This window comes from Scyliorhinus canicula, chromosome 16 (genome assembly GCF_902713615.1).
Source record: "Scyliorhinus canicula chromosome 16, sScyCan1.1, whole genome shotgun sequence".
NCBI classification, from domain to species: Eukaryota; Metazoa; Chordata; class Chondrichthyes; order Carcharhiniformes; family Scyliorhinidae; genus Scyliorhinus; species Scyliorhinus canicula.
The window spans coordinates 69,231,914-69,255,976 of record NC_052161.1 but is presented as its reverse complement, the minus strand read 5'-3'; the positions used below and the strand labels follow the sequence as shown (position 1 = coordinate 69,255,976).

Here is a 24,063-nt window from a genome sequence, read left to right as displayed (position 1 = left end):
CACTTGTACCGAGGTACAGTGAAAAAGTATTTTTCTGCAAGCAGCTCAACAGATCATTCAGTACATGGAAGAAAAGGGAATTAAACAAAATTCAAGAAAATACTAGAAAATACATGAGAATACATAATAGGGCAACACAAGATATACAATGTAACTACATAAGCATTGGCATCGGTTGAAGCATACAGGGTGTAGTGTTAATGAGGTCAGTCAATAAGAGGGTCATTTAGGAATCTGGTGACAGTGGGGAAGAAGCTGTTTTTGAGTCTGCTCGTGCATGTTCTCAGACTTCTGTATCTCCTGCCCGATGGAAGAAGTTGGAAAAGTGAGTAAGCCGGGTGGGAGGGATCCTTGATTATGCTGCCCGCTTTCCCCTGGCAGCGGGAGGTGCAGATGGAGTCCATGGATGGGAGGCAGGTTTGCGTGATGGACTGGACGATATTCACGACTCTCTGAAGTTCCTTGCGGTCCTGGGCCGAGCAGTTGCCATACCAGGCTGTGATGCAGCCTGATAGGATGCTTTCTATAGTGCATCTGTAAAAGTTGGTAAGAGTTAATGTGGACATGCCGAATTTCCTTAGTTTCCTGAGGAAGTATAGGCTCTGTTGTGCTTTCTTGGTGATAGCGTTGACGTGAGTGGACCAGGACAGATTTTTGGTGATGTGCACCCCTAGGAATTTGAAACTACTAACCATCTCCACCTCGGCCCCGTTGATGCTGACAGGGGTGTGTACAGTACTTTGCTTCCTGCCGCATGCGACCCGTGGGGGCCGGCATCTTGGCCGCCGTCGTTAACGCGGCCCACCACGTGCGACCCGTTGGGGCCGCCATCTTGTCCGACATCATCGACGCCACCATGTGATCACGCTGTTGCCACAGATAGTCCTCCGCATTACCTGAGCTCGGTCCAGCTCGACCAGTCCCGGCCTTACCATCTGCAAAATTCTATGATGGCCGTCAAACTCAACGGGCAGGAGGCGTCCTGTCTCTTCGACTCAGGGAGCACAGATAGTTTTGTCCACCCGGATATGGTAAGGCGCTGCTCCCTCCGGGTCCTCCCCGTCTCGCAGACTATATTCCTCGCCTTCGGTTCGCACTCCGTGCAGATCAGGGGATATTGCGTAGCAAACTTGTCAATACAAGGCGTGGAGTACATTAGTACACTAACTTTAAGCTCTACGTCCTTCCTATCTCTGCGCTCCCGTCCTGCTCGGTTTAGGTTTCCAGTGCAACCTCAGAAGCAGAACTCTAAAATTCAGGGGACCCCTGCCCCCTCTCACGATCTGCAGCCTTGCGACCCTGAAGGTTGCCCCTCCCTCGCTCTTCACGAACCTCACCCCAGACTATAAGCCCGTCGGCACCCAGACGGTACAGTGCTCAGGACAGGGCCTTCATTAGGTCCGAGGTTTAGCGGCTCCTGGAGGAAGGGATCATCGAGGCTAGTAACAGCCCCTGGAGAGCGCAAGTGGTGGTCGTCAGGACCGGGGAGAAGAACCGGATGGTAGTCGACTACAGTCAGATGATCAACCGGTACACGCAGCTCGATGCGTACCCCCTCCCGCGCATATCTGACATGGTCAATCAGATTGCGTAGTATCGAGACTTCTCTACGGTAGACTTGAAGTCCGCGTACCACCAGCTCCCTATCCGGCCGGAAGCCCGCCAGTACACTGCCTTTGAGGCAGATGGCTGCCTCTTCCATTTCCTCCGGGTCCCCTTTGGCGTCACCAACGGGGTTTCGGTCTTCCAACGAACAATGGTCTGAATGGTGGACCAGTACGGGCTGCGGGCCACGATCCCGTACTTGGATAATGTCATCATCTGCGGCCATGACCTGCAGGACCATGACGCGAACCTAGACAAATTCCTCCGCACCGCCCGACTCCTTAATTTAACCTACAATAAGGAGAAATGCGTTTTCCGCTCAACCCGGCTAGCCATCCTCAGCTATGTCGTGGAAAACGGTGTCCTAGGGCCCGACCGCATGAGCCCCCTTCTCCAGCTCCCCCTTCCCCACTGCCCTAAGGCCCTGAAACGATGCCTGGGGTTTTCTCGTATTATGCCCAGTGGGTCCCCAACTACGCGGATACGGCCCGCCCACTCATTAAGTCCACCATTTTGAGGCCCGCTTGGCTTTCAACCGCATCATAGCCGACATTGCCAAGGCCACGATGCACACTGTGGATGAATCCCTTCCGTTCCAGGTGGAGAGCGATGCGTCTGACTTTGCCCTGGCCGTTACCCTCAACCAGGCAGGAAGGCCCGTACCCTCCATGCCTCGGAGATTCGACACTCCTCCATCGAGAAGGAGGCACAAGCCATTGTGGAAGCTGTGCGACACTGGAGGCATTACCTGGCTGGCAGGAGATTCATTCTTCTCACAGACCAATGGTCAGTTGCCTTCATGCTTAATAACACACAGCGGGGCAAGATTAAGAACGACAAGATTTTGCGGTGGAGAATCGAGCTCTCCAATATATAACTACGACATCTTGTATCGCCCTGGGAAGCTCAATGAGCCCCCAGATGCCCTGTCCCGCGGTACATGTGCCAGCCCGCAAACAGACAGGTTACGGGCCATCCACAACGACCTCTGTCACCCGGGGGTCACCCGGCTTCTTCACTTCGTCAAGGCTCGCAACCTGCCCAACTCCACTGAGGATGTCAGGGCTGTGATCAGGGGTTGCCAAATCTGTGCAGAGTACAAGCCGCACTTCTATCGGACGGACAAGGCTCACCTGGTGAAGCCGCCCGCCCTTTTGAATGCCTCAGCATGGATTTCAAAGGGCCACTCCCCTCTACTGACCATAATGTGTACTTTCTCAACGTTGTTGATGAGTATTCCCGCCTCCCGTTTGCAATCCCTTGTCCTGATATGTCCTCTGCCACTGTCATCAAGGCCCTGCGCAGCATTTTCTCCCTGTTTGGTTTCCCCGCTTATATACATAGCGATCGGCGCTCCTCTTTATGAGTGATGAGCTGCGTCAGTACCTGCTCAGTAAGGACATCGCCTCGAGCAGGACTACCAGCTACAACCCCCGGGGGAATGGGCAGGTGGAGAGGGAGAATGCTACGGTCTGGAAGGCCGTCCTTCTGGCCCTACGGTCTAGAAGTCTCCCACTGGCAGGAGGTCCCCCTGACGCGCTCCACTCCATCCGGTCGCTTCTATGTACTGCCACAAACGAGACCCCTCACAACTGTCTATTTGTCTTTCCCAGGATATCGATCTCCGGGGTCTCGTTCCCAGCCTGGTTAACGAAACCTGGGCTGGTCCTCCTACGGAAACACGCAAGGAGTCATAAGGCCGATCCCCTGGTCGAGCGGGTTCAGCTTCTCTATGCGAACCCTCAGTACGCGTATGTGGCCCACCGCGATGGACGACAGGACACAGTCTCCCTCCGGGACCTGGCTCCCACGGGTATCACCGATTATCACCGCGCACCTGCCAGCCACCTCCCCACCCACACCTTCACCAACATCTCCCACAGGGTCCTTTAGCCCTGCCTCTGCGTCGTCACCCTCTCCGGGACCCTGTTGTGTGGACAATGTGTTCCCGGAGCCGAAGGTCCCAACGCCAGTGTCCACGCCGCAGCCGGAGCTGAGCCGTTCGCAGCGAACAATTCATCCTCCTGTGAGACTGAACTTGTGAGTCCGCTTCAGCCCCGCCAGACTTTTTTCTTAATGGGGGATGAATGTGGTGAGCCACGTATGGCTACGTAAGGCTGTTCTAGTACTACCATTATCTCCACTGTTGTATATACTTACTGTTATTGCTGTTCTGTTACTGGTTGTTGCTGTTGTGCCGTTGGAATGTTGTTATTGGTGCTGCTGTTGGCTTCGCCTGTGGCTCCGCCCCTCTGAGGAGGTATAAAGCCTGTTGATCTGGGGCAGACTTGCAGTGCGGGAGGAGCTACAGGTTGGCACACTTTTAGTCTATTAAAGCATCGGTTCACTACGACTTAGCGTCTTGATTGAATTGATGTCCATCAAGTTTTGAACTATGCATAAAAAGGATCTAAATTCTGACATGATGGGCGCGATTGAACGGGACAAGTCCTAAGTGCTGCAGCACGCAAGGTTTCCCGGGAGCTCCTAGACAACTGCATTGCCGAGCTCCTGACCACCATGGCATATAGTGTAGGAAATGATCCCCCACGAGCCCCTCGGCGGAAATGGCTGTGTCGCATGCTAATTCTCCTGGGCACTCGCTCGGCGGCACTCACTAACGAGGAGGAGCTGTACATAAATGCACTCCTCGAACACATTCCGGACAGCACGCAACCATGCCACAATGGGAACAGCACCACACTTCTAGGATGTCAACCTTACCAGGATTAAGGACGCGAGACAGGACATCCTGTTTCCCCCAAGGGAGATAGCGTTGCCAATGACACTTGGGATGCAGCGGCAGTCAGTGTGGGCAGCCTAACTGGGAGGACCACTGGACAATGCCGGTAAAAGACCAACGACCTCCAACAGGCTGCAGGGGTATACTGACACCGGCCTCTTGGCACCAGTCTCACCAATACCACCCTGACTTTCCACCCCCCTCCCCGCCCCCACACAAGCCAGCGGCTAGCAGCACACCCCCCAGGTGCAACACTGCACTTCTTCCCCAGTGCACACTTCCATGCCCTCCGGCAGTGCAGACACATGCTACCTGCCACCCCCCCTGATGCACCAGGTGTGTAGATCACAATGCCCTCTCTCAGTTCCTGCAGGAGAAGCTGGCCCATAATGAGCAGGGGAGGGCCCAGAAGGGTGGCAGGGTGCCAGACATTAGAGTCCTCACTTCCCATGAGGAACGGGCTCTGGAAATGGCGGGGTCAACCGAGGGGGGAGCATTCACTAACAGCAAGGCTGGCCTGCACCGTGGAGGTAAGGACTCACTGTCTCGCTCCCCACCCAGGTGACATGTCTCAGGTGAGTCGTGCATGTCTGACAAAATGATCCTTTGCTCTCACTGACCACGTTTCCTTCCTCCTGCAGGATCTGGTGGCAGTGGGGTGGCCCCACAAGCCAACCACCCCACTGCCACCCATGAGACCACCTTGTAGGAGAGCTCTGAGGAGACCACCATTGATATCTGACGGCTGACATCCCCACCCTCAGAGCGCAGTGACAAAGACCTCGGTGGATGATAGTAGTCAGGCTTCTGGGGCACTATCTGGTGAGCACCACACAGTTGCAGATGCACATCAGGTGGAGGCAAGAGCATCCCAGGGAGTCAGCAGTCGGAGGTCTTCTGGACCTCAGGACTCTTATGAGTCCCAGTCAGATGCCAAGCCTCTGGACAAGGTAATCCTGGGGCTGATGCAGGCTCTAGGACATGGCCGTGACATTCAGGAGCGCATGTCAGTAACACTCATCCCACCATAGCCGATTGAAGAAGTCCCAAAGTCTAAGTGCGCAGGAGATGGTGCCAGCAATGTGTGGCATCGAGACCAAAGCTGCTAGTGCAGCATCTGCAGTGGAAGGCCTGCAACACAATGTCAGTGTCATTGGTGATGGTGTCCAAGATGTGGCTCAGCCTGTGACGACTTTGGCTGAGGGCCTTGACAGCATGACCCAGTCGCTGGGGAACGTGTCCCAGACACAGGTGGACATCGCTCAGGCCATTCAGAGAATATCCCAGACGTTGATATTGCCTCACCACTGCAGAGCATGTCTCATCACTGAGGAACATTGCTAAGGGCATCAACACCATGGCGTAGACATCAGGGAGGCGCCGGGCCGGATGTTGCAGAGGCCACTGGAGCTTACTCCAGCTGCTCCTCTGTCCCATGGCGATCCCCAAGCCCCCACGGGCACCGTCCAGGAAGAGGGAGTGCTGGAGGCCAGCCCGGTACCTTCCACCAGGGAGAATTGTGCGAGGGTGAGGGACTCACTGGCTCTCTGAACATGCCAGATCCTTGCTGTTGCCATCGGCGCCTGTTCTCCCTTACAGGGCTCCACCTACGGGTCCTCCCCGGGCTCATCCACCATCTCCTCCTGCTCCAGCCCATCCTCCTCAGACGAGGCCGCATGTGCCTCCACCTGCAGCATGTCGCCAACCTGTCACAGCAGACGACCACCAAACAGGCGGCCCTCCGGATTGTGTACTTCAGTGCACCACCAGAGTGTTTCAGTCATCGGAACCGCATGTTGAGCAGTCCGATGCACCGCTCAATCATAGCATGGGTGGCAACACGGGCCTCGTTATATCGGGTCTCCGCATCAGTCTCTGGCCTCTGTACTAGCATCATTAGCCAGGACCTCAGTCGGTACCCCTTGTTCCCCAAGAGCCAATCAGTCATCCTGGGGTATCCTTCGAAGACACGAGGGATCTCTGACTGACCAGGATGTAGCATGCAAACTCCTTCGGAAGCAGACATATATGTGCATGATCTTGAACTGGTGGTCACACACAAGTTGGACATTCATGGAGTGGAAACCTTTCCTGTTAATGAAGGGTGCTCTCTATTGCCCCAGTACACGCAAGGCAACATGCCTGCCATCCATTTCCCCCTGGACCTCGTGCATCCCGGCAATAGCAGAGAATCCTGCTGCACGGGCATCTTACTAGACCTGGTCCAGGTCAAAGGTTATATAGTCAGCTGCCCAGCACACAGGGCATCCGTGATTTCATGGATGCATTTGTGGTCTGTGGCTTGGGAAATGCCACGCAAGACCCCTGCTCAGGCCCTGGAATGACCCTGATGCATAAAGATTCAGGGCAACAGTGACCTTCACGGCTACCGGGGGTGTCCTCCTCCTCCACGTGGTGCCAAGTCTGCAAGAAAATGTCACAGGTGCCGCACGGTCTCCTTGTAGAGACAGAGCCTCCTGCAGCACATGCTGTCCGACATCTGTTCGACCCCGTTACGTCTGTTCACCTTAGGCTGTGACCACTTCTGGGTCTCCCTTTAGATGGCTGAGTTTGCTGGGTGTGGAGTGGGCCCCTGCACAAGGGCTGCCTCCTCGAGCCTGCATCAACGCTGTTGCCACCTATTCCGCCGCCTTGCTGCCTGGGCTGCCACCAATGCTACAAGGGCAGCTGCTGTGGGATCAATAGCTCCATCCATCCATCCATCATGGTATCTGTATGGAATTGGAGAAGGAGAGAGACCAGCAATCAGCTAGGGCTCCCACCACAGCGCACTTGACACCCTCGTGCTCCCCCTTCCGCCCCCCCCCCCCCCACTCTAACTCTTACGCGGCCCGCATCTGGACAAGGTGCCATCCAACAAGCCAGTTGTGCTGGGGGTCCCCGCTCTGCATATCCACCTCCCGACACAGCAGGGGCCCCTAGACCCAGACCTCGGCCAGGAACAATAGGTGGCCCCAACCGTAGTTGCCCCTGTTATGGCTATGCACATTTATGGATGTGGGGACCCATGGGATCTGCAGGCACTGAGCCCCGAGCCCCCCTCCCAGCCCAGAGGCGGCACCCGGCCAGTGTCAGCATACCTCTCAACCAACCCCTCCTCCTTGAGTGCTTTCCCCATCCTCCTCGAGCTCTGGGGCAGCAGCTCCAGTGCCCCTGGGCAGCATGCCTCGACACGGGAGATGGGTACCCACCTCTCTCAATCCTCTCAGCAGCCACTGCGCTAGATTCACGTTTTTTAAAGGGAGCACTATGCGTCGCTCGCCTGATCTCTCGTTGGCAAGCCGATTCGATCCAAGAAGGCCATTCAATACGGTGACCATCTCGTTAATGAAATGGGGATTTGCTGTTTCCAGGACATTGACCCTGCAGGAGGAGGCGGGACCAGTCAAATTAATCGGCATTCAAGGACTGCTGGGACGAAGCATCTGTGATATCCAAGTCTGATAACAAGTCTCTGGAATTGGCCTTGCCCAAGATGCTGTGAAAGACGGGGAACACCAGGCAGATGGCAGAGGCCATCAACAGAGTGACATGTGAAGTGGAAGAGTCTATCCTCCGACTCTTTGATGAATTGGTCCTGGAATCTCCTCCAGTGTGAAGATCCACATTCTGGAATCTCCTGCAGTGTGACTATCCAGAACCTGGAATCTTCTGCAGTGTGAAGATCCACATCTAGGAATCTCCGCAGTGTGAAGGTCCACATCCTGGATATCCTGCAGTATGAAGATCCACATCTAGGAATCTCCTGCAGTGTGAAGATCCACATCCTGGAATCTCCTGCAGCGTGAAGATCCAAATCCAGGAATCTCCTAAACTGTGAAGATCCACGTCCTGAAATCGCCTGCAGTGTGAAGATCCACATCCAGGAATCTCCTGAAGTGTGAAGATCGGCATCCTGGAATCTCCTGAAGTGTGAAGATCCACATCCTGGAATCTCCTGCATTGTGTAGATCCATGTCCTGAAATTGCCTTCAGTGTGAAGATCCATGTCCTGGATCTCCATCCAGGTGTCTGATGCTCAACTCGGCCCGCTGTTCCACATGGTGTTCTAAGATCCATAGCTCTCCGCAAACAGTCCGACATCTTCTTCCATGTGAGACACAACATGTCCATGCCGCATTGGTCAGGATGTGTTCTGGACCATCATGTTACCCCATTGGTGAAGCAGATGATTGGATGGGGGTAATTCTGGTTGGGCCTTCATCTGCATCCATTAACGGGGTGTAAAATGGTTTTACGCTTGCCTCTGGCAGGAATGGAGACCCGCAATGACAGTCAGGAGTGTACGTGCCCACACTCATTTCACTTTGGCGGGAAACTGATTTTCCAGCTCCGGCCACATCCCACCCTGCCCTTCACCCATTTCTCCATCCAGCATTACACCAACTTCTGTTGGGATTGGGAAATTCCAGCCAGTGTCTTTGGCACACCCCATCCTCGTCACCAATTTTTTGACATATTGTGTGGCACGGTTGCAATGGAATGTGTATTCACAGATCCCTGAAGGTGGCAGGGCAGGTAAATAAGTTGGAAAAGACTTGCCTTTATTAGCCGAGCCATAGAATACTAGAGCAGGGAGATCATGCTGGAACTGTGGTTAGACCACAACTGGAGTACTGTGTGCAATTCTGGTTACCACATTATAGGAAGGATGTGATTGCACTGGTGAGGATGCAGAGAAGGTTTACCAGGATGCTGTCTGGGTTGGAGGGTTTGACCTATAAGGAGAGATTGGAGCTGTTTTCCTTGAAGCAGCAAAGGTTGAGAGGGGACCTGATAGAGATGTAATAGTGGTGTATAAGATTAAGAGGGCCATAGATAGGGTGAAGAGAAAGACATTTTCCATTAGTAGGGGGTCAGTCGCCAGGGGGCATAGATTTACAGTAAGAGATAGAAGGCTAAGAGGAGAAGCTTTTGCACTCAAGAGGGTGATAAGAAGTCTGGAATTCACTGTCTGAAAGGGTAGTTGAGTAAGAAACTTATCGCAACATTTAGCAAGCATTTAGATATTCACTTTTGCTGCTGTAACCTCCAGGATTATCGGCCAAATGGGATTAGTGTAGTCAGATATTTGTTGACCAGTATGGACACGATAGGCCGAATGGTGTCCTTATGTGCTGTAAACATCTATTAATGTGCCATGGGCTGCACGGTTAGCACTGCTGCCTCACAGCACCAGGGACCTGGGTTCAACTCTGGCCTTGGGTGACTGTTTGGAGTTTGCAATTTCTCCCTGTGTCTGCGCGGTTTCTTCCAGTGCTCCTCCCACAGTTCAAAGATATGCAGGTTAGGGGATTAGCAAGGATCAATTGCCCCTTAGCATCCAAAGATATGTAGGTAAGTGGTGTTACAGAGATAGGGTGGGGGAGTGAGCCTAGGTAGGATGCTCTTTGGCGAGTCAGTGCAAACTCGATGAGATGAATGGCCTCCTTCTGCACTGTAGGGATTCTACAATTCTAAATCTATGAATCTATAAATGAAGACGCCCATTATGAAAAATAGCCAGTTCACAAAATTTTTATGCATCATTAGATACTGTGTACACATTGACATAATACATGAAAACATTACAACTTATAACTTAATTCTTATGAAAATAAGGACCAAATCACACCAAGCTAAAAATATCCTGACAATCCCAGAAACTGAATTTAATTTACTGATTGACCATCAATCAGTACAGGGCATCTCTGATAAAATACCACGTGTCATAAAATCTTTTATCCTTTGACTCCTTTCCATGGTGGATCTTTCACATATTGCTCTCAATTAGACAAAGGAGACCCAATAGGGCAGCACGGTAGGACAGTGGTTAGCATTGTGGCATCACAGCGCCAGGGTCCCAGGTTTGATTCCCGCTTGGGTCACAGTCTGTGTGGAGTCTGCATGTTCTCTCCGTGTCTGCGTGGGTTTCCTCCGGGTGCTCCGGTTTCCTCCCACTAGTCCCGAAAGATGTGCTGTTAGGTAATTTGGACATTCTGAATTCTCCCTCTGTGTACCCGAACAGGCACCAGAATGTGGCGACTAGAAGCTTTTCATAGTAACTTCATTGCAATGTAAGCCTACTTGTGACAATAAAAATTATTTAAACAAACACAATGGGCCTGGATTTTCAACTAATCCCTTGGGCATAGAAAATGCATGATTCTCATTCAAATCAAGTAACAGGATTTCTCGAGAAATGGTGTGCTTTGCTATAAGATGCAGTTGAATTGGAAACAGGCTGCATCTTCTTAGGGTAGAGTGACCAGAGGGAGTTACTAGGCAATGCGGAGAGGGCAGGATAGTATGATTCATTTATATTGCATCAACAAAAGTCTGCAAAATGATAGGCAAATGGCCTCCTTCTGCAATGTTAACTTTTAAGGATTAGAACTATAGTAACTCCTCGTAAATACTTTAGTGTTGGTCCACATCCAAAATATGAAGAGCATAACTTCATATTAATCAAATCTGGTGCAAATCTCTTGTATGTACCATTGTTCTGGTATTTCAGACCCACCCTGTGGTAGAAATGGGGTGAAACTGACACCAAGGAAATTAACTGTGGAATTTTAGAGGACTATTGTGCTCGATTAGTCCTGTGATGTGTGATGACCATAAATGAAAGAGATTAAACACGATATACAGAGGGTAACTTCAATCAAAGATTTAGTTATTTTATACCTTTCAATTCATATCAATTCTTCTATTGGATGACAAAGATTATTGTACACTCATTAGGATGAAATCACCAAAAAGGAACAAAATATAGAGTGGCAATAGTATTAAAGAAATACGTTTTTTGTCATCTTCTCTGATCAATTATTAATGCATTCTTTCGTTTGGGAGTGGGAAAGGGGTTCGATGTTAATAATGGATAGGGGCGGGCCAGGCTCATGGGGCAGGGCCCGTTGGTATGATGATGGTGGATAAAAAGGTGGGGGGGGGGGTGCGAGACCCCCAGTGAGGATAGTCACGTGGAACGTGAGGAGGTTAGGAGGTCCGGTCAAGAGATCAAGGGTGCTTGCGCATCTTAAAAGTTTGAAAGCCGATGTAGCAATGCTGCAGGAGATTCACTTGAGGGTGAAGGACCAGGTGAGACTTAAAAAGGGCTGGGTTAGTCAGGTGTTTCACACTGGATTTGACGGAAGGGCTCGAGGGGTAGCAGTAATGATCTGCAAAAGAGTACGCTTCCAGATGGAGAGGGTGGTGGCAGATCAGGGGGGTAGATATGTGATTGTGACAGGGGGCTGGAGGGGAGGTTAGTGGCGCTGTTAAGTGTATACGGTCCCTATTGGGACGATGTGGGATTCGCAAAGAAGGGGTTTGGGGCCATCCATGACTTAGACACGCACGAACTGATAGTGGGGGGGGGACTGGAACTCGGTGCAGGAGCCAAGATTGGACAGGTCACGGCCGCGCTCGCTGGTCCCATCAGGGGGGGGGCGAAGGCGTTGGCTGGGCTAATGGTGGAAATGGGAGGGGTGGACCCGAGGAAGTTTCTGCACCCAAGGGAGCGGGAGTACTCGTTTATCTCAGCAGTCCATAAGGTATACTCGCTTTTTTTTTTCTTTTTTTAAATAAATTTAGAGTGTCCAATTAAATTTTTCCAATTAAGTGGCAATTTAGCGTGGCCAATTCACCTAGCCTGAACATCTTTGGGTTGTGGGGGCGAAACCCATGCAAACACGGGGAAAATGTGCAAACTCCACACGGATAGTGACCCAGAGCCGGGATCGAACCTGGGACCTTGGCGCTGTGAGGCAACAGGGCTAACCACTGCGCCACCGTGCTCGGATCGACTTTTTTGTGGTGGGGAAGGCTTTGCTGGCTGGGGTTAAGGGGTCGGAATACTCGACAATTGCAGTATCAGATCACGCTCCACATTGGGTGGATATGGTACTGGAGAAGGGGTTAGCGCAGAGGCCGGGGTGGAAATTAGATGTGGGACTTTTGGGGGACCAAGGGTTCTGTGACAAAATTGAAAAGGTAATTGAGGAATATGTAGGTTTCAACTGTACGGGTGAAGTGTCGAAGGTAGTTGTCTGGGAGACTCTGAAGTCGGTGGTGAGGGGTGAGGTGATCTTGTTTGAGGCCAGGGTGGACAAAGAGGAGAGGTTGGAGCGGCAGAGGGTAATAGATGAGATATTGGAGGTAGATAGGAGCTCTGCAGAAGATGGGGACCCAGAGAAGTTGGAAAAGAGGAACGAACTACAGGCGAGCATTGATCGACTATCTACCAGAAAGGCGCTGCACCAACTGAGGCGGGCAAGGGGTGCAGTTTATGAGCATGGAGAGAAGAGCATGTTAGCAGGAGGGAGGCAGCGGTAAGGGAAATTGTTCAGGTGAGGGACAGGGCAGGGAAGTTGGTGGTGGCTCTGGATCTGATTAACAAAGTCTTTGAGGAATTTTATGAGAGGTTGTACAGGTCGGAGCCACCTGGGGGAGACCGGGAGATGCAGGAATTTCTAGGTTGGAGTACCCGAGGTTAGGGGAGGGGAACAGGGCTACATTGGAGGGAGTGATAGTGGAGCAGGCGATAAAAGATGCGATTGGGAGGATGCAGTCGGGGAAGGTGGCAGGGCCAGATGAGTTTCCAGTGGAATATTATTTAAAAATTCAAGGATAAGCTGGCACCCCTGATGGTGGGGATGTTTGAAGTGGCGATAGGGCAGGGGATGTTGCCACAAACCTTGGAGTAGGTATCGATTTCCCTGTTGCTAAAAAATGATAAGGACCCGACGGAGTGTGGGTTGTATAGGCCTATATCACTTCTGAATGTGGATGCAAAAGTACTGGCGAAGGTACTGGCGGGTAAGCTAGAGGAGTGACTCCTGAAGGCGATAGGTGAAGATCGCACGGGGTTCGTGAGAGGGAGGCAGCTCTTTTCAAACGTTAGAAAAGTATTGAACGTGGTTCTGGCACCGGTGGAGGGGAAGGAAACAGAGGTGGTTGTTGCATTGGACGCTGAGAAGGCGTTTGATCGGGTAGAATGGGGGGTACTTGATGGCAGTTCTGGAGCGGTTTGGAATTGGACCTAGATGTGTGAACTGGGTAAAGTTACTATATAAGGAGCCGAGGGCGAGTGTCTGCACAAAAAACATCAGCTCAAGATACTTTTCTCTCCACCGTGGGACTAGGCAGGGATGTCCTATGTTCCCCCCCCCCTGCAGTTTGCACTTGCGATTGAGCCATTGGCCATTGCATTAAGATGTTCGGGGGTATGGAAAGGAATAGTGCACTGATAGAGCATAGGATGTCCTTATATGCGGATGACTTGCTGTTATACATGTCGGAACCGAGTATGTCGATAGGGGGAATATTGGAGCTGCTTCGGGTGTTTGGGTCTTTCTCAGGGTACAAACTAAATCGAGACAAGAGTGAGTATTTTGTGGTGTCTCGGATGGGGGCGGGGGTCGGGGCTGCCATTCCGTAGGTCAGGGGCTCACTTTAGGTACCTGGGGGTGCAGGTTGCCCGGGAGTGGGGAAGCTCCGCAGGTACAACATTTCTAGTTTGGTGAGGAGAGTGAAAGCTGATCTGGCAAGGTGGGATGGTCTCCCTCTGTCACTGGCGGGTCAGGTACAGGTGGTTAAAATGAACGTGTTGCCGCGATTTCTGTTTATTTTCCAATGCCTGCTGATTTTCCTGCCAAAGGCTTTTTTCGGAGAGATTGAGGGAATGATTACTTCATTCATATGGGGAGGGAAGGTGGCCAGAGTTAGAAAGGTGCTGCTACAGAGGGGAAGGCAGGCAGGGGGTTTGGGTCTTCCGAACCTGATGTATTACTACTGGGCGGCGAATGTGGAGAAGGTGCGGAGCTGGGTCAGAGGGGTTGATTCCCAGAGGGTCAGAATGAAGGAGAGAGGGGGGTCGGGATTGAAAGCATTAACAACAGCGCCGCTCCCTATAGCCCCGGGGAAATACTCAGGGAGTCCGGTAATAATAGCTTCATTGAGAATTTGGAGGCAGTTTCGCCAACACTTTGGGTTGGGTGCAGCGTCAAGGGAAAGACCGATTCGAGGGAACCACAGATTTGGGCCAGGGAAATGGGATGGAAATTTTCAGAAATGGGAGGAGAAGGGGATTAAGACACTAAAAGATTTGTTTCTGAGGAGTCGGTTTGCAGGATTGAAGGAGCTGGAAGCTAAATATGGGCTGGAGCAGGTGGAAGTGTTTAGACACCTGCAGGTTTGAGATTTTGCCAGAAAGGAGATTCAGGGGCTGGTTTAGCTCACTGGGCTAAATCGCTGGCTTTTAAAGCAGGCCAGCAGCACGGTTTGATTCCCATACCAGCCTCCCTGGACAGGCGGCAGAATGTGGTGACTAGGGGCTTTTCAAAATAACTTCATTGAAGCCTACTCGTGACAATAAGCGATTTTCATTTTTTTTCATTTCAGCGCTTCCGGGTGGAGCCGGCCTCCACATTGCTAGAGGAGGTGCTGACGACAGGGGGACTGGAGTAGGGGGTAGTGTCGGCGGTTTACAAAGCTATTTTGGAAGAGAAGAAGGCACCATTGGAAGGGATCAAAGCGAGCTTAACATAGAACGTAGAACATACAGTGCAGAAGGAGGCCATTCGGCTCATCGAGTCTGCTCCGACCCACTTAAGTCCTCACTTCCACCCTATTCCCGTAACCCAATAACCTCTCCTAACCTTTTTGGTCACTCAGGGCAATTTATCATGGCCAATCCACCTAACCTGCATGTCTTTGGACTGTGGGAGGAAACCGGAGCACCCAAAGGAAACCCATGCAGACACGGGGAGAACGTGCAAACTCCGCACAGACAGTGATCCAGCGGGGAATAGAAGTTGGGACCCTGGCACTGTGAAGCCCTGGGAAGTGGGAGAGGGTATGGAGGTGGGGTTCTGGTCTGAGGTGCTCCGGAGGGTGAACGCCTCCACCTCGAGGTTGGGACTGATTCAGCTGAAGGTGGTATACCTCACGAGGGCGAGGATGAGCCGATTCTTTGAAGGAGTGGAAGATGTGTGTGAACGTTGCGGGGAGGGCCCTGCTAATCACGTTCATATGTTTTGGTCCTGCCCAAAGCTAGAGGATTACTGGAAGGAGGTTTTTCGGGTAATTTCTAAAATGGTGCACGTGAAACTGGACCTGGGCATATTCGGTGTGTCGGACCAGCAAGGGTTGGAAACGGGTGCGGAGGCAGATATTATCGCCTTCGCCTTGTTGATCGCCCGAAGGCGGATGGATCCTGATGGTCTGGAGAGCAACCTCTCCACCCTGTGCCCTGGCGTGGCAGAGGGACCTGTTGGAATTCTTGACTCTTGAGAAGGTTACGTTTGAACTGAGTGGAATGATGGAGAGGTTCTACAATTCATGGGCATTATTCATTATGCACTTTCAAGAACTGGATAACATTAAACATTAGTTTGGGGGGGGGGGGGGGGCTGTGTGTGTTCATGTTGACTATGGGTGATTCCTGATTCCTTTTTGTCATTTCTTTATGTGAACATGCGGGCTAATGTTTGGGTTTGGTGGGAGGATGGGATCGTTGTTACTGATATGGGGACTGACATATTTGTTACTGATTATTGTTTATTGTTAGTGGGAGAAAATGTGAAAAAGGAGAATAAAAATATATATTTTTTTAATTAATGCATTCGTTCACATAACAATGAAGCTGCAGTAACAGCAGCAGCCATCAAGGTGTGCAGACTGCAAATAATGGAAACAAGCGGGTCTGAGCCTAATGCCTCGTGGGTAAAACTGGAACTAATTGGCAATCTCACTCAACGGAAACTTGAAGTGATGTGGCAATGTGTCACATAGCTGCATTACAGGTTACACTTTTGAGGCTACAGCACATTTTTGGTGTAGAGTGTCGGAGGCTTTATTTTACATCTAACCATGCTGTGGCTGCCTTCTATTAAACACTCATTACTGAGCTCCCACGAGTGTACAATTAGACCGAATGCATGAAAATAATTCAAACAGCTTCAGGTAAGTACCCCGGATACAATACAGATGTGTCCTGAAGGGATGATTCACACTAAACTGACAATGCTGCTTTTTCCCCTTGTGAAATTGTGAACCCACACTGGGTTATATATCTGCAAGTGGTGAATAATGGTACAGAATGCTCAAAGTGGGAAGAATTCCATTTCCAACACTAATGTCCCTCAAAGAAAGAATTCCATTTGACTAGCACATTTCAGGTCATCAGGATGTTACAGCCAATCATACGCATTTGAAATGAAGTCACTTGTATGATTGCATGATTAAAGAAGTGCCGTCCCTAGTGGCTCGGCGAAGGATATTAATTCAATGGAAGGACGCGAGGCCTCCAAGCGTTGAAACTTGGATTAACGATATGGCTAGCTATATTCAGCTAGAAAGGATCAAATTTGCCCTGAGAGGGTCGGTACAGGGATTCGCCAGGCGGTGGCAACCTTTCCTTGACTTTTTAGATCAGAGATAGACGTTCGGGGTCGTGGCAGCAGCAACCCGGGGGGGGGGGGGGGGGGGGAGGGAGGGAGGGAGGGGGCAGCAAGGGTCGTGGGGGGACATGCACGACTGTAACGCGGGCAAGTCTGCTCGCTGCTCATGTCTGAAACTGAAGGCTGCCTTGTTTGTTAAGGTTGCCTGGGGGGGGGGGGGGGGGGGGGGGGGAGGACTGGTGCGCGCGAGAAGGCGGGCGAGGGAGGGACATTTGCCTAGAGGGATTGTGTTGTAAATAATTTAAAAATTAGTAGGGGTAAATGTCTGTATGGAAAAACTCTTTCAATAAAAATTATTTAAAAAAAAAAAAGAAGTGCCACAGCCTAAATTGTGCACAGCAAGCTTCCATGAACAGCAATTTGATAATGACCAGGTAATCTGTTTCAATGATGATGATTATGGGATAAAATTTGCCAGGTTACTGGGAGTGTCAAAATTATAATAACTTGGAAGGCGTGGCAACCACCAGGCAGAGTAACTATAGAACTAATTATTCACAATATAACTATGTAGGGAGAATTTGAATAATGCTACCGATGATTTCGACTCCAGATTCTAGACTGGCACTCAGCCCCAAGATCTTTTTGCTCCAGCCCAATTGGCCAAATGGGTCACATGATCTTTTGAGAACCTGCCCCTTAAAGGAGCTTGCTGCCACAAAAATATCGACATATATCCACCTGAGAGGGCAGACAGGATGTTGATTTAAACATCTCATCTGAAAGATGGCACTTGAGCTGGTGCAGCAATCCCTTAGTCCTTTATTGGGAGTGCCTGCATAATTTTCTTAAACCCCTGGAGTGGGATTGAACCCCTTAGCATGTGTGCTACCCACTGGACCACAGATGGCACATTAAAATGTAAAACAAACAAGAAAAATGAAAACTATCTGAGACCATCTTGATTCCCAGTGGGATGGGAACTTTGAAAAATTGGTGTATTCATCAATTATTGAAAATTAAGAAAGGAAGACTTGTATTGAGATAGCACCTTTCACAACTTCAGGACACCTTAAAACACTTTACAGTCTATGAAGTATGTTTAAAATGTAGTGGCTGTTGTCGTGCAGGAAACATGGCAGCCAATTTACACACAACTAGATCCTAAAACCTGGAAGGTGATAATGTGCGTAGGAGTGTTCAGTCAACTGTGTCACATCCATTTCAGCAAAGTGTGGTCAGGCAAACAAGCAACCCAGCTAAATCCCTGAATGCACCAGGCTGTGTTCAAAACACACAAAAAAACTCCTAAATGATATTGGAATCTCTTAGCACTCAAATCTAAACGGTAAAGAGATTACCGAATCCTGATGTGTTTATTTTTTTTAATTTGTAGGTAAATCCCGGATCAAGAGGAGCTGGAAAGAGGGCACCACATGTAAGAGCGATTTGGGGAAAATAAAGGATTTAGCTGTTATTGGGACACTAATGACGTCAATCACAGAAGAGAATTCTTTATACATAACGCCCTGGTATAAGACTGAAGATTATATTTGGTTATGACCATATATTTTACATTTGTACCAGAAAAAGCAAATGATAACATAAAAGATTTGAAAATACTTGAATAACATACTCAGATAGAATATAACCTCTGACCTTTATCGTTTATTTATACAAAGATCCTAAGCTGTAATCTGGACTCAGTATGCGGATAATAAGAGTAGATTAGTGCAGCTGCCCCAGTTACACTGATGTGCTCCTGTGAGAAAGCTTACACACCAAACCATTGCTACTGATTGTTCCCCCCCACCCCCCACCCTCCCCTCCTCCTGTATATTTATGGTAAACTCACACTGCAACTAAAAAACACATTGCAGTAAACTTGAAGCAGCAGTCGATGAAGCAAAATGTGTCAGCTACTTGGCATCGTAAAAGGAGAGGATATGGCAGCTAGAATTAACAGTTAACAGTATTGTAGCTCAGTAGTGAAACCTTCCAGGTCCACCAGAAATGCATCCTGAGTGGATTGGACTTTGTAACTGCAGTGAAACGGCAAAGCTTTTTAAACTTTTGTAACCAGAATAACAACTTGAATTTATATAGCAAAATGGCGGAAGAGGTATAACTTGTTTATAGTTACTATGCTATAGTTCCTGGTACATGCGGCTCTTTTTGATTTTCAATCATTAAGATTCTGCAAATATTCTGGGCAGCATTTTACTTTTCTTTTAATATTTTGGCAAGTCCATTTCAAGTCCCCCCAACATCAAGAAGGTTAAATGCAGGAATGCTTTAGATTTGAATGTCCTGTGAAGTGCTGAGGAGGAGCTTATTGCAATCTCAACACAAGTCGGTCATGCTCAGACCCGATGGCACTCGTGATCTGGAGCAGTGTTTTTCAAACTTTTTTTCCAGGGACCCATTTTTACCAACCAACCAATCTTTGGGACACACCATTTTCTCTTACCTTTAATGTGAGAGGTGAGCCTGCTTGGTCCTCACAATCTCACTCCAATCAGGTTCACAGAAGGAGAGGTAAGACATAGTGTCCAAGTTCCATCAGCAAACAAATCAGGCAGAGAGGACAATTTCTCAAGGAGGAAAACATGGATTTCGTACCTCAGTTTGTAAACTCTGAGTAGCCCCCCTGTTGACTGATCATTACAGTAACTCATCAAGCGGATGAAGTCCACCGTCACTGGAATTGGCTGGTCACTGTTTCGATTCAATGCTTGAATGTAGTCTAAAAGATCAGCAAAAACTTATAGCCACCCTTGAGTACACAGAGGGCGCCGATGTGATGATTTCCCATGGCTTTCATTGTATCACTTGCCAAACGTTCAGTTCTGTCCATGATTAAACCATGAGGAACATACTCTTTCCAGATCAGTTGAGTCATGTTAAGGGATGCAAAACAGATCGAGGTCATAGCCTTGTTCATCGGTGCTCACCACGCAGTCAGCCGCCGGCATGCCGCGATCGCACTTTGACCCCGGTGTAGGTCCCAAAACACCCAGGCTACATCATGCGCACTGATGAGGGGGCACGCCAGCATTTTTTTAGCTGTTTACAGCTGCCATTTGTAAAGCCGCTCGCAGCCGGCCTTGTTAAAGCCGGCTGCTGCAGCTGTTGCATGTGAATTCCCGCGATAGGGAACCTCCGCGATGGCTGGCTCCACAAATCCTCCGACACCCACACGCTACCTACCTGAGGGTCGTGACCCCCACTTTGAAAATGCCTGATCTGTGTATTATTCCTTGTGTCTGAATAAAGCTCGTAGTCTTACAGTTGAAGTAGATGCTTTATTTGTATGAGTTTGTTCTCTCTCCAGCCCTTATACTATGTTACATCTGAGCTGCCTGTCTGTGTCCTGCTCACCAGCTGCCATTCCTGTGAAGAGTGTCCTGACTTCCTGTTTGTCATATATATATATATATGTCTGGTGCTCCCTCTAGTGGTTACTTAGTTGTAGTGTATTTACATTAATCCCTTGTGTGTAGACAGTGATGGGTCAAATTAAGCCGCAGGCTCCACTCCTGGTGGTGCCCTTCCGTCAATTCCTTTAAGTTTCAGCTTTGCAACCATACTCCCCCCGGAACCCAAAGACTTTGGTTTTCCGGAAGCTGCTCGGCGGGTCTTTAGCATGTGGAAGTCTCGTTTGTTATCGGAATTAACCAGACAAATCGCTCCACCAACTAAGAACTACCATGCACCACCACCCACAGAATCGAGAAAGAGCTATCAATTTGTCAATCCTTTCCGTGTCCGGGCCGGGTGAGGTTTCTATATAGTGATGCATAGCACTACAATCTCGAGAAGGCACAGATTTGTGGTCTCAGCACATCCCATCTCCAATGGAGTTTCAAACTCGCCCCACAACCCAAAAAGATATGCAGGGTAGGTGGATTGGTCATGCTAAATTGCCCCTTAATTGGAAAAAATGAATTGGGCACTCTAAATTTATTTAAAAAAAGAAATACCAGTGACAAATTATCTGGGTGCGTTGGTTAAATAGTGGGAAAGGTCAAAATCAAGATTTGGGCAGGCATGAATCAGTTTGCTATCTAACTGGCCCGCTCCTGATGCTGAGTCCTGGATCAGGCCCAGATATATGGAGATTATGTCTCAGTTGCGGATTCAATTTGAATTTGAATTGGTTTTTTGGGGTGGTGGGTTTGGATTCTGAAGAATAATCATGTAAATTGAGCATGTTCCATTAGAAATGAGGAGATTGCAAAGCACAATAATTGCTGTTCTCAGGATTTAAGGGGACGAAACGAAGACAAGTTGTTTTACCCTTATCCAGAACTGTAGAACCAGAGGACACAGCTGTGCTTGAAGAGATAACTTCTTCATTAATCTGTTGAAACAATGGTTCAGTGACAGAATGCTCAATCCATGGATTAGGCTTCTAAATGTAAGGGTAGGTCAAGTCTGATGAATCAGATTTTTTGAAGAGCTAAAGTAGTGGACAAGAGGGAATGTCATGGATACTATTAACTGTACTTCCAGAAGACATTTGATTTAGAGACTGTAAACTAGAACCAAATTATGTAGAGAATTTTAAAAAATATATTTTTATTTTCCTTTTTCACATTTTCTCCTAGATTTGCACACACCAACAATAAACAATAAGCAGTAATGAATATAATGTCAATCCCCATATCAACAACAATCCCATCCATACCAACCCCCAAACAGCTGCCCGCATATTAACATAAACAAATGACAAAAGGAATCAGGAATCACCCATAGTCACCATTAACACATACAGTCCCCCTCCCCCCCAACTCCCCCACTAATGTTCGATATTATCCAATTCTTGAAAGTGCATAATGAATAACACCCATGAATTGTAGAACCTCTCCATCCTTCCCCTCAGTTCAAACCTAACCTTCTCAAGAATTCCAACAGATCCCCCGCCACGCCATGTCACAGGGTGAAGAGACTGCTCTCCATCCCAATAGGATCCACCTTCGGGCGATCAATGAGGCAAAGGCTACAACATCTGCCTCCGCACTCGTTTCTAACCCTGGCTGGTTTGACACCCCGAATATGGCCTCCCGAGGGCCCGGGTCCAGTTTCATGTGCACCGCTTTAGAGATGACCCTAAAAACCTCCTTCCAGTAATCCTCCAGCTTTGGACAGGACCAAAACATATAAATGTGATTTGCGCCCCCCCCCCCCCCCTCCCCCACATCCCTGCAATGTTCATACACATCCTCTACCCCCTCAAAGAGCCGGCTCATCCTCGCCCTTGCTACGTGTGCTCTCTACCACCTTCAAATGTATCAGCCCACCCTCACTCACGAGGTGGAGGCGTTCACTCTCCGGAGCACCTCACACCAGAACCCCCTCCCAGTCTCCTTCAGGTGGCTCTGACCTGTACAACTTCTTGTAGAATTCCTCAAAGATCTTATTAATCAGATCCAGAGCCACCACCAACTTCCCTGCCCTGTCCCATACCAGAACAATTTCCCTTGCCGCCACCTGCCTCCGTCCCGCTAACATTTTGTGAGACCCGCCTTCTCTCCATGCTCGTAAACTGCATCCCATGCTCGCCTCAGTTGGCGCACCGCCTTCCTGGTAGATAGTCGGTCAAAGCTCGCCTGTAGTTCCGTCCTCTTTTCCAATCTCGCTGAGTCCCCATCCTCTGCATAACTCTTATCTACCTCGAGCATCTCATCTATTACCCTCTGATGCTCCAACCACTCCTCTTTGTCCACCCTAGCCTTAAACGAGATCCCCTCACCACCGCCTTCAGAGCCTCCCAGACAACTGCCTTCGACACCTCACCCATACTTCTGAAACCTACAGATTCCTCAATTACCTTTTAATTTTTTTCACAGAACCCTCGGTCCCCCAGTAGCATGTAGAGTCAAAGGCAAATTGTTATTTTTCATTTATTTATGGGATGTAGGCCAGCGTTCATTGCTGATCCCTAATGGCCCTTGAGAAGGTGGTGGTGAGCTGCGTACTTGAACTGCTGCAGTCCCTGTGGTGCAGGTACTGTGGTGACCTGACAGGGCCGAGTTTTGAGCCTGATTAAATTGGATATTTTAAATTAAAGAATTGGGCACTTTAAATCAAATTGCAGTCAAACCTCAGGCAGGCTGTTAGGAATTCAGACGTTTTTAAAAATTAATTTAGAGTACCCTATTATTTAATTTATTTCCAATTAAGGGACAATTTAGTGTGGCCAATCCACCTAAGCTACACATCTTTGGGTTGTGGGGGGTGAAACCCACGCCGACATGGGGAGAATGTACAAACGCCACACGGACAGTGACCCAGGGCCAGGATTCGAACCTGGGTCCTCAGCACTGTAGTCCCAGTGCTAACCACTAAGCCATATGCCGCCCTTTGGGAATTCAGATTTGACCAAAGCCAAATACAACCAACAGGCAACCTTCCAGAACATGTCTGGACATGCCCCGTCAGGAGATCATCTCACCCTATTGATATGCACTGGTCTATTGTCGGTAGCACAGATTGAGCCAGACTTTCGTGCACCCAGAGTTCCTTATATGGTGCAGGTAATGTGCAAGCAACACCACTGGCGATGGACACCTGGGGGCAGGCCCCGGTGTCCTATCAGGCGGACATCAAGAAACCCACTGTGTGTTGGGACCCTCTGCCAAGACCTCATTGGCTGGAAGCCAAAGTAGATTCCGGAAAGGTGGGGAGGTAGGGGGGATAAATATAGACGCCCAAGGCACATCAGCAGTGAAGACTCCATGCAGAGGCATTCGAGACATCTCATCAGAGGCGGGAGAAAACGGCTTGTGAGGTCCACCTTCCCAACAATGGACCTGCGGGAATCGGACCCACGGCTCAACTGAAGCCATCTTTATGGGTAGTATAACAAATCTGGGGTACCTTTAGTAAATGTTATTGGGTTAATTTAAGGGTAAATATTGTTGTTGTTAAATAAAGTTGGTTTGATTTCAAATTTGTGTTGTCCTTTGTTCCCCTTGCTAATAAAGACATCTGGGTAAAATTTTGATTAAAATACTGATTGAAGTATCTGAGATTTTACAGATACAACAATACACGCACAGTGTTGTTGGGTTTGGAGTTCCAGGATTTTGACCCAGCAACAGTGAAGGAACATTGATATATTTCCAAGTCAGGGTGGTGAGCGACTTGAGGGGAACTACCAGGTGGTGCTGTTCCCAAGCGTCTGCTGCTTTTGTACTTCTAGATGCAGCAGTCGTGGGTTTGGAAGGTGCTGCCTAAGGAGCCTTGATGAGTTGCATCTTGTAGACGGTACACAGTGCTGGCATCAACGAGGAGGAATTGAATGTTTAT

General features: G+C 49.4%; 2 long non-coding RNA genes across 3 annotated transcripts in view; one reads left to right on the top strand and one right to left on the bottom strand.

Moving 5' to 3' along the window:
* LOC119979570 overlaps positions 1-20,024 on the top strand; it is a 65,676-nt gene extending 45,652 nt beyond the window's left edge. For both annotated transcript variants that reach the window (XR_005463755.1, XR_005463754.1), the window contains one exon: positions 18,146-20,024. This is a non-coding gene — a long non-coding RNA (uncharacterized LOC119979570). The remainder of the gene's footprint in view (positions 1-18,145) is intronic.
* Positions 1,183-20,528, bottom strand: LOC119979569. Its single transcript, XR_005463753.1, has 3 exons — positions 20,459-20,528; positions 4,501-4,504; positions 1,183-1,193 (listed from the first exon to the last, which is right to left on the bottom strand). It is a non-coding gene; the product is annotated as an uncharacterized LOC119979569 (long non-coding RNA).
* Between the last annotated feature and the right edge of the window lie 3,535 nt (positions 20,529-24,063).